This window comes from Stigmatopora nigra, chromosome 20 (assembly GCF_051989575.1).
Source record: "Stigmatopora nigra isolate UIUO_SnigA chromosome 20, RoL_Snig_1.1, whole genome shotgun sequence".
Lineage (NCBI taxonomy): Eukaryota > Metazoa > Chordata > Actinopteri > Syngnathiformes > Syngnathidae > Stigmatopora > Stigmatopora nigra.
Genome location: NC_135527.1, coordinates 3,946,854 through 3,963,740, shown reverse-complemented (window position 1 = coordinate 3,963,740; position 16,887 = coordinate 3,946,854). Strand labels below are relative to the sequence as shown.

Here is a 16,887-nt window from a genome sequence, read left to right as displayed (position 1 = left end):
AACTGAAACTCCGCGAGGTAGCGGCGCCCCTTCAAAAATGCTTTAAAAAGCGTATCCACGTGCACAAAAGCACCAACAAACTATATGCTGTTCATTCAGGTGTTTAATTCTACATCAGAATGCAGGTGCCATGTTGATGCATACAAACAAATCAAATACAGTATAGTAAAAAACTGTAAAACATGTTGTCTGTTTGCAATGACAATTGAGGGTCTAGAACACTGTTTTTACAAACAATTTACCAATTATCGATATTCAGCTTTCAAAAACAAGCAAACACTACAATTAACTAACACAATTAGCTAACATAGTAGTCCGGATAGATGATCTTCTGCTGATTTTTTGCGCGTAAGAAACATCGTTATCGGAAGTTGTGAACGTTGTTTATTTTTTTGGTTGATGAAGATGCGCCTATAAACAGCCATGATGTCATCAATATGATTGCTGAATTTGACGGCTCGTACCATGTATCATCAATTTCTGGGCTCTTCAATGGAGGAGATGAGACCCTCCATTGTCGACCAGATTGTCGGGCTATGTTCGCGTAGCTATTTCCTGCTCTCAGCCTGTCCAATAAACTCACTTTTTCGTTAATTGTTAACATCTTTCGCTTTTTATTCGGTTCTCTAGATGCACCAAGGGATAAAGATCATTTGGGAGGCATCACGAAAGGCTTCACAAAACTTTGACACTTAACTTGGCGAGAAGCGTACTGTATAGCACGAGATGAGCGTGGACTGAGAATGGGTATCGGGAGAAGCTGGAGCTACTGTAGTGAATGGGCCAATGGGAGGTCAAGTATTCAGTTAGTATTCAGCTGGCCAATCAGCTTGCGTTTATGCCCGTGATGCTTTGCGCATACGTGCATTCTTTGTGTCTTAAAATCTTGTAAAATGGTGCAATTACTATTATTTTGTAAAATAATGTAATTTCTAATTTCAATTTAATATTTTTCATTATTTTTTTATTTTTTTCATTTAAAAAAAACGCGAAGCTCTGAAGCCGCGATGGTGGAACCGCGAAGTAGCGAGGTCCCAATGTAATTTCATAAGTCCATCATCCAAACTTCATACTTCTACTTGATCCGGATCAGCATCCCATGGTATGTCCCGTATGGTCTAGTGGTAAGGATATCTGGTTTTCACCCAGGTGGCCCACGTTCGGCTCCCAGTATGGGAAACCTCATTCAATGTGGATGGATTGAGAACTATTGAACTACTATAATTTCCAGAAACAAAAATTGTTTTCCACAAGCCTTTCCCACTTCTAACCGAGTAGATGTCTGTTGCTAATGATGTGGTATTTTAATGAGTCTCTCATCAAAGCTTCATACTTCTACTTGATCTGGATCAGGATCCTATGAAATATCCCATATGGTCTAGTGGTCAGGAATCCTGGTTTTCACACGAGTGGCCCAGGTTTGACTCCTGGTGTGGGAAACTTTGAATTTAATGTCTGGACTCAGAAATATTGTACCTCTATACTATCCGGAAACAATTCCCAATTGCTTATTACCTGACCTCTCCGAACTGAAATCCCCCACCTGAAACAGACTCTACCATTCCTACGTTCATTCACCCTGAACGCCTGTGAACTTGATGGGAAGAGACTTGTTGATATGCATTGGAGCTACCATCCTATGTGGGCCGGATGGCCTCACAGTGACTTTACCAAATGGCACAAAGATTTTGTGTTCACAACCAGTATGAACTCATGGACAATGGTTGATGTGTCCTTTGCAACAAGATTCGGAGGTAGCAACAGTCTATTGGTCACGTCTTGAGCCTGAAATTCCGGCCACTGGGGGACTGTTGTTGTTGTTGTTGTTGTTGTTGTTGCACTACAAGCGCCTGAGGATTGCCCTCAGATAGCGCTAGAGCTGCCACTGGAACGCGGATTATTTCATCCGGGGGGTAGTCGGAGGTGAGGGGCAGTCAAATGTCTCCGGCTGGATGAAAAACGTAGGGTGCCACGGTCCTTGTTGGCAGCTCTGAGTGGTATTTGTTGGAATTCGCAGGCCGCAGCGAGCGGCCTCTCAGGAGACACCACGTGAAGGTTTCCAACTTTGTCTCCCGGGGACTGTTGTCTGTTTATTACCTGTGGAAATCATTTATTGACTCAATCCACCTTTACCATTTGCCCATGGATTATTTTCATTGTACGTTATTTTATGACACAGACGATGACTTAATCTATCAAGACTGTATTCAGAAGGTTCTTGGAACCATGCGGCTGACCAGTTAGCAAAGTCAATCGCTTGATACGTAGTAGATAAACCTTCTAATCTAGTTCTATTGGCCACTGCCCTTGACTCCGAGACTGTGCATGAGAGTTTGTCTGTGGGTGTGGTTCTGCAGGCTCAGCAGTCGGCCTCTCCAGAGGAACGGACTGTGTGGGCACATGCGGGTGCTGTAAAACGAGGGGATGGTGTATGGGTGGGTCCCATGGGATGCCCTGTACTTCCCATGGGGCCATTATCGGTGTTTGTCTTGACGGAGGCCCACTCACCCACTCCCGTGGGCCCCCAGGCAATGATGACTAAATTGACTAATCGGTGGCACCCATCTGCTCCTTTACGTCCAATACCCATCATGGGGTAACCCTTTGAACACATTCTAGTAGCTTGTGTTGGTCCCCTTCCACAAACCAAATCTGGCAACCAATACTTGCTGACTGTTATGTGTATGGCCACGTGCTATCCCGAAGCCATTCTGTTGCGAAATACTACATCCCCATCTGTAGTGAAGGCCCTGATCAAGTTTTTCTCTACTTTTGGTCTTCCACGGATTGTGCAGACAGATCAAGGGACACATTTCTTGTCGGTATATTTGCTGCAAACTGTCTTCCAACGATTGGTTGATGCCTCTCTCACTCTGAACTTGGCAAAATGCGAATTTGGAAAAGCCAAGGTTACATATTCGGGTAAGGTGGTGGGTGGTGGCAAGATCCGCCCCTTGGAGTGAAAAGTGGCTGCTATCCAGGCTTTTCCTCCTCCTACCAACAGGCGAGAACTACGAATAATTTTAGGCATGACTGGTTACCACCGGGGTTTCTGCCAAAATTTCTCGTCTGTCTCCGCTCCACTGACTGACCTGATAAGTCACTCCGTGCCCTTTTTATGGCCGACTGAGCGCCAGTCTGCATTCGAGAACTGTAAGGCTCTCCTTTGCAGTGCCCCAGTCCTCAGGGCTCCTGATTTTTCTTCACCATTCTCTATTGAAGTCGATGCGAGCGGTCTTGGTGTGGGCGCGGTATTGACCCAGTAGGACCCAGATGGTTTAGTCCATCCCGTTGCGTACTTCTCTAAGAAGTTTAATGCTAGTCAAAAGCGATATTCTACAATTGAACAGGAGATGCTTGCTCTGCTATTAGCGCTCCAATTATTTGATTTTTATGCAGGATCTACTTCAACTCCAATCGAGGTGTACAATCTGGATAAAATGTTTAACCACAATCAGCGGTTGATGCGCTGGGCGCTTGTCTTTCAAAATTATAATTTGAGTATTCATCACATAAGAGGCTCAGAAAATGTTATGGCTGATGCCCTGTCTCGGGTTTAGGAGGAGAGTTGTATCAGGCTTGTATTGGTTGATTGAGGCAGTTTGGTGGTTCAATTTCGTCAACAGGTTGACTAAAATATATTGACATGGAGCTGTCACTGCACCCCTGTGACAAAGCCCTGCCCAGGCCAACACAGCTGTGACTACTTCCCTATCATCCTATCTCCAATCAAGATTCACTTCTTGTCCTTATTTAAACCCTTTTATTTGTCAGTTCATTCTTGATTCTTAACTTTGACTCAATGGACTGCCTGTGATTGTAAATGCTGAAGCAGTGGAGTCATTTTTTTCTTTAGAAAGCACATTGTTTAGTGTTGAGTAAAGTTTGAATGCCCCAGCTTCACCTGATATTGTGAGTATGTTACTCCTTGTTTAGTCCTTATTTAGTATTTATGTTGACAAAGATTTTGGGGTGTATAGGGGGAACTTGAGATAAGTTGAGACACCCCGGGGTATGCATATAGTTTGTTGCATTTATACACGTAGTTTATTCCCCTGTCTAGACTTTGATTACATCAGTTCTGACAGTGGCACCCTTCGGCCTTATTTCCTGTATTTTGTGGGTGTTCATTTGAACATCTGTCTGGGAGGGTGGTCTTACCGTGTTTGAGTGTGCCACTTTAATATCTTTTGCTTCCCCTATGTTATCCCGTAGTCCAGGTTTTGGTGGACTTTGTTGTAAATAAATTATCACTGAAGGCTACTTGCAGTATTTGTCTGACTCATCCTTGACTGAACCATTCTGCTGTGGTAGTTGCGACTCCCTGGTATATCTTACCATCAAGGGGAGTCGTAACATGGCTAATCTCCCATATCACCCCATCATAGATCACATCTCAACAAAATAAGAGGTCATCTGGGAGTGGGACCCGGGACCTCTCGCACTTAAAGCGAGAATCATACCACGAGACCAACGAGCCGAAGATGCCCATACAATGACACTTTTTTCTCGTCCATGAGCACACCAGGCTCGTTGGTCTAGTGGTATGATTCTCGCTTTGGGTGCGAGTGGTCCCGGGTTCTATTCCCGGACGAGCCCTTGCTTTGTTGAATTGTGATCTTTCATGGGGGTTGGTATGTCACATTTGCCACCTGAGAAAAAAGTGTCATTGTAGGAAAGCCCCTGGCTCATTGGTCTAGTGGTATGAATCTTGCTAAGGTTGCCATGGGCCCCAGGTCCAACTCCCAGATGGGCTCCTGCTCTGTCAAATTGCAATTTTTGGTGGAGTGATATGGGACATTAGCCATCTGAGAAAAAAATTGTCATTCATTGGGTACATTTGGCTCGCTGGTCTATTGGTATGGTTCTAGCTGAGGGTGTGAGAGGTCCTGCATTCAACTCCCAGACGAGCCCTTGATTTATCGGGTGATATGTGACATCCGCCATCTGAGAAATTTTTTTTTAATTGTGTGGGCACCTCTAGCTCGTTGGTCTAGTGTATGTTTCTTGCTTAAGGTGCGTGAGGTCCCAAGTCTAACTCCTGGATGAGCCTTTGTTTTGTCAAATTGTTATCTATTATGGAAATTTAATATACATCTATACTCTTCATTTGAATTTGATCCTTAAACAGAAAGTCGGCACTCATGATTGACTTTCCCGGGCCACACAAATTGATGCGGTGGGCTAGATTTGCCCCCCGGGCCGCCACTTTGACACATGTGCTCTGCACGGAAACAAATTCATACGCGATAACATTGTGATGAAACTCTTAACAAAGGCCCACATGCGACTTCACCCGACCAAGTAGAGCAATAATAAGGATTCGCTACTCAATGGAGTGGAGGGAGCCTTACCAAACCAACATATTGTCACGCAGCCAGTTCACGGTCATAACTTTGAATGGTTTGTGAGAGAATTATGTGACAGTCGTGGCACAACTTGCCGTTTGGACAACATAATGTGAGCAGAAGGCAACAACAAGGAGTAAGCTTGTACTTCCCCTGGCAAGTAAAAAGAGGCTTTTCTCTTTTTTGGCAGTTTTGTCCCAGAGAAAGAAACTCAGTGGTTAAAATATTCCCCGACAAACGCTATTTCGGCCCATTTTTGTTTATTTTGTCTATTTTTTTGCAATTTTCTAATTTTACACAAAAGAGTATGTTTTGCCAAATTTTCTTTTCGGGTTTTTTTTCTCAAAAAATGTTTGCTGAATTTCTTCCAACGATTGACTGTCATCCATGATGGCTTCAACACAGAACGAATGTATTTTGTGGATGTTAACAAAGACAGTGATGGGCATCCACAAGGCTCCTATTTATGAACCCGGGACTCGGCTCCCTCACCAGTGGTTTTGACATTTTAGTTTAAATGTCAGGGAATAGCCATTTGCACCCATGAAAAGAGAATACTGGCAGTGGTGGGATTTGAACCCACACCTCCTGAGAGACTGGAGTTTTAATCCAGCGCCTTAGACCGCTCAGCCACACTACCTTAGATGTAGAAGCTTTCCAAATACCTACAGCAATCAATCCCAGATCTCAGGATGCAGTGGGACACCCGGCTGACTTGCAGGCAGGCGTGGCCTCAATTCCCAAAGGTGCCGGTATGATTGGGAGTGCAAATGGTTGTTTGTGCCCTACGGCTGACTGGTGTTGTCTGCCTTTTGCTTGAAGTCTGGTGGGATAGACTCCAGCAACCCCCACAACACTTGCTAGGATGTTTAGTATGGAAGATGAATGAATGAAATTGACATTACTGTGGATTATATGTGACAGAGAAAAGTGAGTTAAGTTATAAATGAGTGCATGTGTGATGTAAAAATGGTTTTGGGATTGGGTGCTTATCATTCTTCGATAATTGATGCCTCCAGCTAAATAGCAAGGGTATTGAGGGGTATTCGAGTTAATGTGTCTGGACTCATGTAGCTGACACACGGGAAACGTGTAGCTGACTCGTGGTGGTCATGTAGCTGACGCGGGCGTAGCTGTTGGGGTAGGGGGGGTTCAGGCATATCACTAAAAGTTGGCTTCAAGATAACAACAACTTGTCAGGAGTGGCTTGATTGCCCCTCCTGGCATGATGTCAAGATTATTATCAGCTGTGGCTAATTACGTGATTAGGTTTTTTTATGCTATTTAAGCATTATGGTTTTTGTTGAATGCTGTCGGATCGTCTGGTATCATTCCCTGTGTTTCCACTTTGTCATGCCGTTCACTTGACGCCACGCCATGCTGCATGTTTCTTTTCTGTAGTAGTAAGTGATCATGCTAAGTTGTTTATGTTATGTTATTCCCGTTTATTAAACCAAGCAAACAAAAGCAACATATCTGCCTCCCCTTTTCCATTTGCTTCGGCGAATCCGCACCTGGGTTCACCAACCCCCCCCCCCCCCCCCCCCCCCGATTGCGTCACACTACGCGACGGGATTGTAACAGCACGATCCGACAACATGGACCCAGCGGAGCGCCACCCACGCTCGCGCCGACGTGCTCGGTGACGCCAACCATCCACCTCAAAGACACCGGACTGCTTGGAGTGTATAAGAAACCCCTCAGAATCGTTTAGGGGTTTTGTAATGAACACACCGTGGTGTGGGGCTCTCAGGCACATCATTGCTGGAGATGAGTCTCAGCTGGTAGGAGAGTTAGATCCGCAGCTTACTCCTACGCCCCACCACTGCTATGCACGTCGCCCTGGGAAGCCCAAACATTTTAATCATGATGCCCAGGTACGTACAACCAACTGAAATCGCCCAAGTTATCTTATGCCTATGACCAGCGGAATTGGTTCACCATGGAGAGAGCCTGAAGATTCTGGTGAGGAGGACGTCGTTGAGGAAATTGATTTTTTTGCTGGTGTTTCGGAATCCGAAAGTGAATTCTTCGACCAATTCGTACCCCGAGTCCTTCCACTGGATGAGGATTACCCCTATTTTTCCCCCGACAATTCCTTCTCCAAATACCCCAACCAGCAATTACAGAGTGGGCTGACCACCTATTATGGGACACCACGTGATGGCGGGGGTGCTGTGCAATCCTCCCAGAGGAGGCGCCGAGCGCCACGCCGTAGAGCGAAGCGAAAGGAGTGCCTGGACACGCTAACCACTGTCCAAGTTACGCGCTCATCTCCCGACCACGTCTGTCCAAGCTCCTCTCCCGACCACGTCTGTCCAAGCTCCTCTTCCGGCCACGTCTGTCCAAGCTCCTCTCCCGACCACGTCTGTCCAAGCTCCTCTCCCGACCTCGACTGTCCAAGCAAGCTCCTCTCCCGACCTCGACTGTCCAAGCAAGCTCCTCTCCCGACCTCGACCACGCCTTTCCTAGTGCCCGAAGTTACTCGGCTGACCTTGCTGTTCCAGTCGTCCCAGGATACTCGGCCGACCTCACTGTTCCAGTATCTCCTAGAAACTATGCCGACCTCACTGTTCCAGTATCTCCTAGAAACTATGCCGACCTCACTGTTCCAGTATCTCCTAGAAACTATGCCGATCACGCGTTTTCAAGTGGCCGAAGTTACTCGGCCGATCACGCTGTACCAGCATCTCCTAGAAACTATGCCGCCCTCACCGTTCCAAGTGGCCGAAGTGACTCGGCCGATCACGCCTTTTCAAGTGCCCGAAGTGACTCGGCCGACCACGCCTTTCCAAGTGCCCGAAGTTATTCGGCCAATCACGCTGTACCAGCATCTCCTAGAAAGTATGCCGACCTCATCGTTCTAAGTGGCCGAGGTTACTCGGCCGACCACGTCTTTCCAAGTGGCCGAAGTTACTCGGCCAACCACGCCTGTCCAAGTGGCCGAAGTTACTCGGCCAACCACGCCTGTCCAAGTGGCCGAAGTTACTCGGCCAACCACGCCTGTCAGAGTGGCCGAAGTTACTCGGCCAACCACGCCTGTCCAAGTGGCTAAAGTTACTCGGCAAACCACGCCGTTTCAAGTGCCCTAAGCTCCTGTGCCAAGGCCACGCAAAGTACTCCCGTTGCCACTGGGGTCGCCAGTCGCACCCGTGCCGAAGCCACGGACCAGGTTTCTGGTGACGGACGGCCATTCTAGCACCGCTCTCCCAAGCACCGCTCTCCCAAGCACCGCTCTCCCAAGCACCGCTCTCCCAAGCACCGCTCTCCCAAGCACCGCTCTCCCAAGCACCGCTCTGTCCAACGTTGGCCCGTCCAGTGCCTGCCCGCCCAGAAGTGGCGACGGTGCTCCGGCGCCCCTGGAAGAAGGGGCCGGCGACTTCGAGAGTGGAAATGCGCCGGTGCCCCTGGAAGAAGGGGCCGGCGACGTCGAGAGTGGCAATTCGCCAGTGCCCCTGGAGGACGGGGCTGGCGACGTCGAGAGTGGCAATTCGCCGGTGCCCCTGGAAGAAGGGGCCGGTGACGTTGAGAGTGGCAATGCGCCAGTGATGCTGGAGAACGGGGCCGGTGACGTCAAGAGTGGTAATTTGCCGGAGTCCCTGGAAGAAGGGGCTGGCGACGTCGAGAGTGGCAATTCGCTGTTGCCCCTGGAGGACGGGGCCGGCGACGTCGAGAGTGGTAATTCGCCGGTGCCCCTGGAAGAAGAAGCCAGCAACGTCGAGAGTGGCAATTCGCCGTCGCCCCTGGAGGACGGGGCTGGTGATGTCAAGAGTGGTAAATTGCCGGTGCCCCTGGAGAAAGAAGCCGGCGACGTCGAGAGTGGCAATGCGCCAGTGCCCCTGGAGAAAGAAGCCGACGACGTCGAGAGTGGCAATGCGCCAGTGCCCCTGGAGTACGGGGCCGGCGACGTCGAGAGAAGCAATGCTCCGGTTTCCCGGGAGGAGGGAGTTGGCTACCCCCCGAGCAAACAGGGTAAGGTGCCGAACGTACTAAACTTCTGGTGTCTCCTAAAGGCAGGCGGTTTGGCCAAGATTTAAAGGACCAGCTGGGACACCTGCCGGACCGACCACTGTCTCGTTTCTGGCTGGCACGGACGCCCGCCGGGTCAACCACTGCCTCGTCTCGTTTCTGACTGGTGCGGACACCCGCCGGGTCAACCACAGCCTCATCTCGTATATGACCGGCGCGGACGCCCGCCGGACCGACCACTGCCTCTTCATGTTCTTGACCGGCGCGGACGCCCGCCGGACCGACCACTGCCTCTTCATGTTCTTGACCGGCGCGGACGCCCGCCGGGTCAACCACAGCCTCGTCTCCTTTTTGGCCGGTGCGGACGCCCGCCAGACTTGTCACTACCCCGTCTTGTTTCTGGCCGGCACGGACGCCCGCCGGGTCAACCACAGCCTCGTCTCCTTTCTGGCCGGTGCGGACGCCTGCCAGACTTGTCACTAGCCCGTCTTGTTTCTGGCTGGCACGGACGCCCGCCGGACCGACCACTTTCCCGTCTCGTTTCTGGCCGGCGCAGACGCCCGCCAGACCTGTCACTGCCTCGTCACGTTCTTGGCCGGCGCGGACGCCCGCTGGATCGACCTCTCCTTCGTCTGTTCATGGGTTGGTGTGTAAGACCCCCGGACATTGCTAGGTCTCCCACCCACCATCCGTGCTTGTTCTCGTTTCTCATGTTAGAATTGACCTTGGGACGTCTAGGATCCGTCCATTAGAGGGGATGTACTGTCAGGAGTGGCTTGATTGCTCCTCCTGGCATGATGTCATGATTGTTATCAGCCGTGGCTAATTAGGTGATTAGGTTTTTTTGGCTAATCAAGCATTATGGTTTTTGTTGGATGTTTGTCGGATCGTCTGGTTTCATTCCCTGTGTTTCTACGTTGTCTTGGCGTTCACTTGACGCCACGCCACGCTGCATGTTTCTTTTCTGTAGTAGTAAGTGATCAAGCCTAGTTGTTTATGTTGTTTTTCCCATTTATTAAACCAAGCAACAAGAGCAACATATCTGCCTCCCCTTTTCCCTTTGCTTCGGCGACTCCGCACCTGGGTTCACCTTCCCCTCGATCGCGTCACACTACGCGACGGGATCGTAACATATATGGCTCCAGAGGGCGGGACATTGGCTGGACTGTCCAGTGCCTCGCTCACTCACTCATTAATTCCTCCAATCAGCTGGGCGGAGGGGAAGCCGTGAAGCCGATCACTCCGCTCGGCTCAGAGAGCTGCCGTAATCCAATGCGATCGGAGAGCGAAAGTGCGCATGTGCCACAGACCCGCGGGACTGAAAGTTATAAATTCAATCCGAGACTCATTCCAAGTGTAAACACATATTACAGCCCCAGAGATGTCTGTTTCAAAGGCTGCTGTGAAAAGAAAGTTCAGTGATGAGCACGGACAGTTTCAAGAAAAGTGGGGAGTGCAATATTTCTTTGTTGAGCACCGAGGCACACCGACGTGTCTCATTTGCACTGAAAAAGTAGCGGTGGACATGGAATACAATTTGAAACGTCATTATACTACGAGACATTCTGAGGAGTATGAAAATACCAGGGAGATGAGAGATGAGGGATGGGATGGAAGAGTTGTAGGCCCCTAACAGCGACGGAGTCGAGATTTTCTGCCCTGCTGCTGTTTTCTTCAGCTTCAGACTACTGAGTAACTGTGCAAATAAGCTTGCAAGAGCGTATTCTCCACCTTGGTCACAGTCTGCAGCAGTTCCCCATCTCGTGGAAGACTTCCTGTGTGTGGTTCCAGTTTTTGCCCAATTTACAAGGTCGTTTTTGAGTCCGATTCAGCTACCGCAACCAAATTGGCGCTGTTTAAGCAGCAGCCGGCGGCCACGGTAGCTTTGTCCACTCTTGTTCGTTTTGTGTTTTGCGGCTTTTATGTTTTAATGATTTGATGATTCCATTTACTTTGATTTGCTTTGTACTTTGTGCTTTTTGCTTTGCTGTTCTGTGGGGTTCCAGTTTTTGTCCAACTCTACAATGTCTTTTTGAGTCCGATTCAGTTACCGCAACCAAATGGCGCTGTTTAAGCGGCAGCCGGCGGCCACGGTAGCTTTGTCCACTCTTGTTCGTTTTGTGTTTTGCGGCTTTTATGTTTTAATGATTTGATGATTTTAATGATTGATGCTGTTTATTCTGTCTAATCACCCTCTTGCTACCTGCCACAATGTAATTTCCCGAATACGGGATGAATAAAGTTATCCAATCCAATCCAATCCAATCCAACCAGGTTGACAGTCTTAAAACACGTCTTCTGAGGCAACAGGATTTCTTCAAGAAGACTACCAAAGAAAGTAATGCAGCAGTCGAAGCTAGCTACGCCGTTTGTGAGCTGATTGCCAAGTCAGGCAAGCCATTCACAGAAGGTGAATTTATCAAAAAGTGCATATTACAGGCTGCACATATTGTCTGTCCATAAAAGAAAAGTCTGTTCAACCACACTAGCCTTTCTGCCAACACCCTGGTAGAGTGCATTTCTGACCTGTCAGGTGACATTTATGATCAACTGTATGAGAAAGCGCAATGTTTCAGTGTATATTCAGTGGCTCTTGATGAGACCGCAGACATCACAGACACTGCCCGGCTCGCAATACATGTCCGTGGTGTTTATGACAATTTCGAAGTGATGGAGGAGTTGCTCATAGTAATTCCAATGCATGGCCAGACCACCGCTAAGGAATTATTTCACCAGCTGTGTGTTGCCATTGAGAATACCGGTTTGCCATGGAAGAGCTTTGTTGGAATAACAACTGATGGAGCCCCGTCAATGATTGGGAGGAAGAATGGGCCATGTGCCTTTTTGGGAGCACATACTTGTGTGAGAATCTCTTCTCCACCTTGAACTTCAATAAGTCCAAATATAGGTCCAGACTTACTGATGAGCATCTTCAAGCTCTATTGAGGGTCTCCACTGCTTCCTCCCTCAAGCCAAATAAGACTCAGCTATGTGAGAAGAAGCGCTGCCCGGTCTCTAGCAGCAAGAAGTAAGAGAAGCTGTGAAATAAAGATATTTGATAACATTGGTATGTTTTATCATTGCTTTTCTTGTGGAAATCCTGATGCGGCACAGTCTCACCCAGACTCTGCCTCTAGCGGCCCCCAGGTAAATTGAGTTTGAGACCCCTGCTTTAAATCAACACACCAACATATTTGCTTGTACTCCTCGCTCAAAATAAAGCTTGGTAGTTCTCTAAGTTAGTGCACTGAAAGTGGCGGACACTCCCTTTTCCCGGCTGTAACAGGCTTGCTAGCTTTGGAGTTGACCGCCCTTTCTTAATGTCCATTTTCTTCTGGAAAAGTCCGTCTGGAAAATAGCTTTGAGAGCAAATCTGCAACCAAATCAATTTCCTTTCCTTCGTCTACCATAGTGGGTGGAGTTAACGATCCGGCTGGATCACTTTGGCTTTGGTCCGCCTACTAGCCAATCATATTTGGTGAAAGCGATGACGTAACCCTCCGCCTGCGAAATGGCCTTGGTGTCACCAAATCAAATTCTGATTGGTTAAAGCAACAGTCTTATCAACGCTTATTTAATGCAGCAGAGCCCGCAGAACTGATTGTGAAGGCCATGAGGCAGATTTCTGACCCTGGGAACAAATATAGGCTGAAATATGATTGGTTAAATGCTTCAATATAAAAACACACATCTGGAAGCAGTGCAACCAGGGGAAAAAGCAAGGAAAGGAAGCTAACAGACAATTTGGAATTCATTAATAAGTATTGATGGACAAAGTATAATATATGATTCAGATATTTCTTAGGGCAGCAGAGAAGGCCTTGAAGGCCCTGACGGCCCGCCACTACAAGCTGACTCACAAATCTAATCAATCAGACTAATCCAAGCAGACATACAGAGGCACTTGATGATTCACCCCTGCTGCCGGAGCTCCTGGGGACCACCAGCACAAGCACCTCGGTCCCGACTGTGGATTGTAACATCCACGAGTTGAGTTAATCCATTTTGCAGTTAAAAACTCCCATTTCAATGAAAAACACAAATACGAGACATTCGGCGGTGCAATTAACAGAATCAAGATACCATATCAAATTTAAACTGTCACTTAAGCTAGTGGTTAATTTCCTATACAAATCGAGCAGGAATAATTTTTTCGTTTTGTCCCACTTGAGAATTTGTGTTTTTTTAAAGGGACTGACAAACCCCTCCACCTGGACACACAAACCCCACCACCACGATAAGGTAATGACTCGTAGGTGGGGTATTATTAGCTTAAATTCAACATGGTATATTGTTTTGTAAATCCTGGTGCCAAATGTCACGTAGCAAGTTTTTCATTGGAATGGAAAATTTTAAATGCATAATGGATGACTCTGTGAATAGCAGGGCTAACTCATGACAGTCCCCGGCCGAGACCGAGGTTCTTGTGCTGGTAGTCCACAGGAGCTCCGTCAGCAGGTGAGAAAACCCACGATTCCTCAGTATATCTGCTTTGATTTGATTCGATGATTGAAGGTGGAAGAAGCAGTGTGGCGCAGCGGGAGCGTGCTTGGCCCATAACCCAGACGTCAATGGATTGAAACCATTCTCTGCTACTGACAACAGTTCCTTTCTTGCAGAAGCAAACTTCCCCACTTCCAAGTGTTACCATTGCTGTGAAAAAATGTTCGTGAAAATGATTAATTCTGCAAAAGTTACCTTTTCTCACTTCATATTCTTCTGATCAAAATTCCGATAGAAATTGATCAGGAATCAGACCTGATCGCATCAATTTCACAATATCGGAATCTGACAAAATACTAATCATTTTTCTGAAACACGTCCCGCAAATGTCTTGACATTTTGATGAAGGCGAAAGTAATACAGTAAAACATGGTCAGGCCTAAAAATCATTGTGAAAAAGGAACAGAAAATAGTCACATAGGAAAATTCCTTTTTATTTCATTCCATTTTTCTTTTTGTCATCTATTTCAAATATTAACAACAAATGTTTAATTGCATTCTAGTTCCATACACATATATTTGAGCATGTTCTCACCAAAAAGAAAATGCAGTATCAGTTAAAAAACAAACTGAAAAAGACAGGTAAAAAAAGTGAAAACAATCGAAAATTACATCTAAATATGAGTAAAGAAATTCTTATTGTTCGGTTTATTCTGTAATACTATTATATGTGTGTATTTAATCATTGTTGTATTAAATCATTCTTCAAATTGTTCAAAGAGAACTGAGGGTCGTAACCAGTCACTAAGTCTTCCTTCCAAGGACTGGTTACTGAACCTTTAACCTAGAATGCAGACCTAGCGCACTTAAGAAGATGCTGATGTAGCAGGATCGCTACCCGCTCAACCTTCGTGATAACTCGCATATTGTCGTAAAGCCAATTTTGGTTATTGAGGTGACAAGAATAAAACTTGACTGCAAAACCACTCATGGCCTACAAGGAAGCCAATTTCAAACTGACTGCCTCCTGAATTAGAATTGGTTTGTAAAGTCCAATGTGTTGCCAAAAGCTAGAGTTGAACCAGTTACCCTTACATCCACAGGCTAACACTCTCCCATCTGAGCTACTTTGACTGATTATTATGATTAACAACCAACTTGGACTGCAAATTTACTGATGGCTTACTAGTACAATATTGAAACAGGAGCATTTACTGATATTGGTCTTGTTTAGAGAGTCCAATGGACTGACGAAGACCAAGGTCGATCAAGGGAATGCTCTCCATCATTTCTTATCTGAGCGAATTTAGACCATGTTGGTGAAAAGAGTCAAACATGACTGCAAAACCACTCATGGCTTACAAGGAAACAGTTGATGTAGGACACATTTGCTTAGCCCAAAGGACTGCCGAAACCCGGGCTTGAACCAGGGACCTTTAGATCTTCAGTCTAACGCTCTCCCAACTGAGCTATTTCGGCTGACTGAAAAGGGAGGCAACCAACTTGTATTGCAAAATGACTCATGGTGTGACATGCTAAAGTGATTAAGTTAATAATGATTGCATGTTGGGGATTACAGTAAAAGTTGGATTGAGGACAACAACTAATCACTGTGATTATTTCTCCCTGTGTTTCAAGCAATATGAAAATGCAGGGTGCAATATTCGTAGGCACCGCTGGGATTGCAGTTCAGATGACCAATGTCGATGACCTGCTCACTAAATTCTGAGCCAGCTAAATCCAAACAATACATACCAGGAAGAAGGCAGTGAGGATGGGTGCTGTTAAGAAATGGAAGTTGGCAGTTGAGTACTTTTCTGAGGCCAAGCTGAAATCATCAGAGAGACAGTAAAGAGGTGCCAGAAATTTCCGTGTTCAGCGGAGGTGTAAAGTGGTCAGTTTGGGGCGACTGCGCATACTCAACTTTAGGGAGTGGTCCCCCTACCCTTTCGATTAAACGAACCTTTCCAGGCAGGTGATGCTCTCTTGTTGTGATGTAAGAGATCCACTTCAGAAACAGAAACTGGAAGCAACAAAATCACAGTAGAACACACCAGAAGCAACTCATCACTTCCATACCATAACCAGATGCAAGCTTGGGATCAGGGGCATGGCACCGGAAAAGACAGATTTACAACACACTAGTCAGACGGAATGTTACCCAACGATTTTCCAGGCCTATTTTATTTGAGATAGGTAAAATTTTGGTGGGCTACTGATTTGTCAAATTATTATTATTTTTTTTATTTTGTTTTTCGCTAGCATCTTGCTCTGCCATTAACAGCCAATTGTTAGATACTACCGTAATACCTGTAGTCATCCTAAACCAATCGTCCACCGATGGGTCACCATGGATTATACGGACCAGAGGACCACACACAGTGTCAGGAAGCCAGTGGTGTCTCATTTGTTGGAGATTGCGGTGTCATTGGAGCCACATCCGTCTGATTGGGGATTGCCCAACAGGAGTATGGCTTACGCATGTGGAGTGCTCCTTCACAAAATAACAAGAGAACAATTAGAAACAAAAACATCCTGTACCCTACCTCCCTCTCTCGGACTGGGATAAGCCCAATCTGGACCAGGAACCATGTCCAGGAACTACGTGTCATGTTAAGTCAGGGGTGTCAAACTCCCTTTGGTCTGCGGGCCGAATCCAGCTTAATTTGAAATCAAGCGGGCCGGACCAGTAAACTCATTGCAAAATTACATAGAACTAACACACTTTTTTCCTTTGGATTAGTCACTAATACTAATAATTAGAGCAAAGAATGAGTACATTATCAAAATGTTTATTAAAATAATTTTCCTTTTACATTATGAACAATATTATATGAACAAGAGAATAACATAAGAACATAGATAAATGCCAATTCATGTTGTCTGCACATACTAAAACACTGCACCCCTAGCGGATAATTCAAGAACTACAGATTTTAAAGAAAACTATTTTTTTAATACAATGCAGCTTTCTTCCCCGGGCCGTACCAAACCACCAGACGGGCCGGATCCGGCCCGCGGGGCGTATGTTTGACACCCCTGTGTTAAGGTGTATGTGACCTGTCCCCACGTGATCCCCCAAATGCCACCTTTGGGGATCACGTGCAGCTGCAGCAGCCTCCTGTAC

The 16,887-nt window shown here is 46.8% G+C and overlaps 3 non-coding genes across 3 annotated transcripts; 1 reads left to right on the top strand and 2 right to left on the bottom strand.

The window, feature by feature from the left end:
- Window positions 1-4,527: 4,527 nt before the first annotated feature.
- On the top strand, window positions 4,528-4,599 carry trnap-ugg (transfer RNA proline (anticodon UGG)). Its single transcript has one exon. It is a non-coding gene; the product is annotated as a tRNA-Pro (tRNA).
- Window positions 4,600-5,906: 1,307 nt separating this feature from the next.
- On the bottom strand, window positions 5,907-5,988 carry trnaf-aaa (transfer RNA phenylalanine (anticodon AAA)). Its single transcript has one exon. It is a non-coding gene; the product is annotated as a tRNA-Phe (tRNA).
- Window positions 5,989-15,166: 9,178 nt separating this feature from the next.
- trnaf-gaa (transfer RNA phenylalanine (anticodon GAA)) lies at window positions 15,167-15,239 on the bottom strand. Its single transcript has one exon. It is a non-coding gene; the product is annotated as a tRNA-Phe (tRNA).
- Between the last annotated feature and the right edge of the window lie 1,648 nt (window positions 15,240-16,887).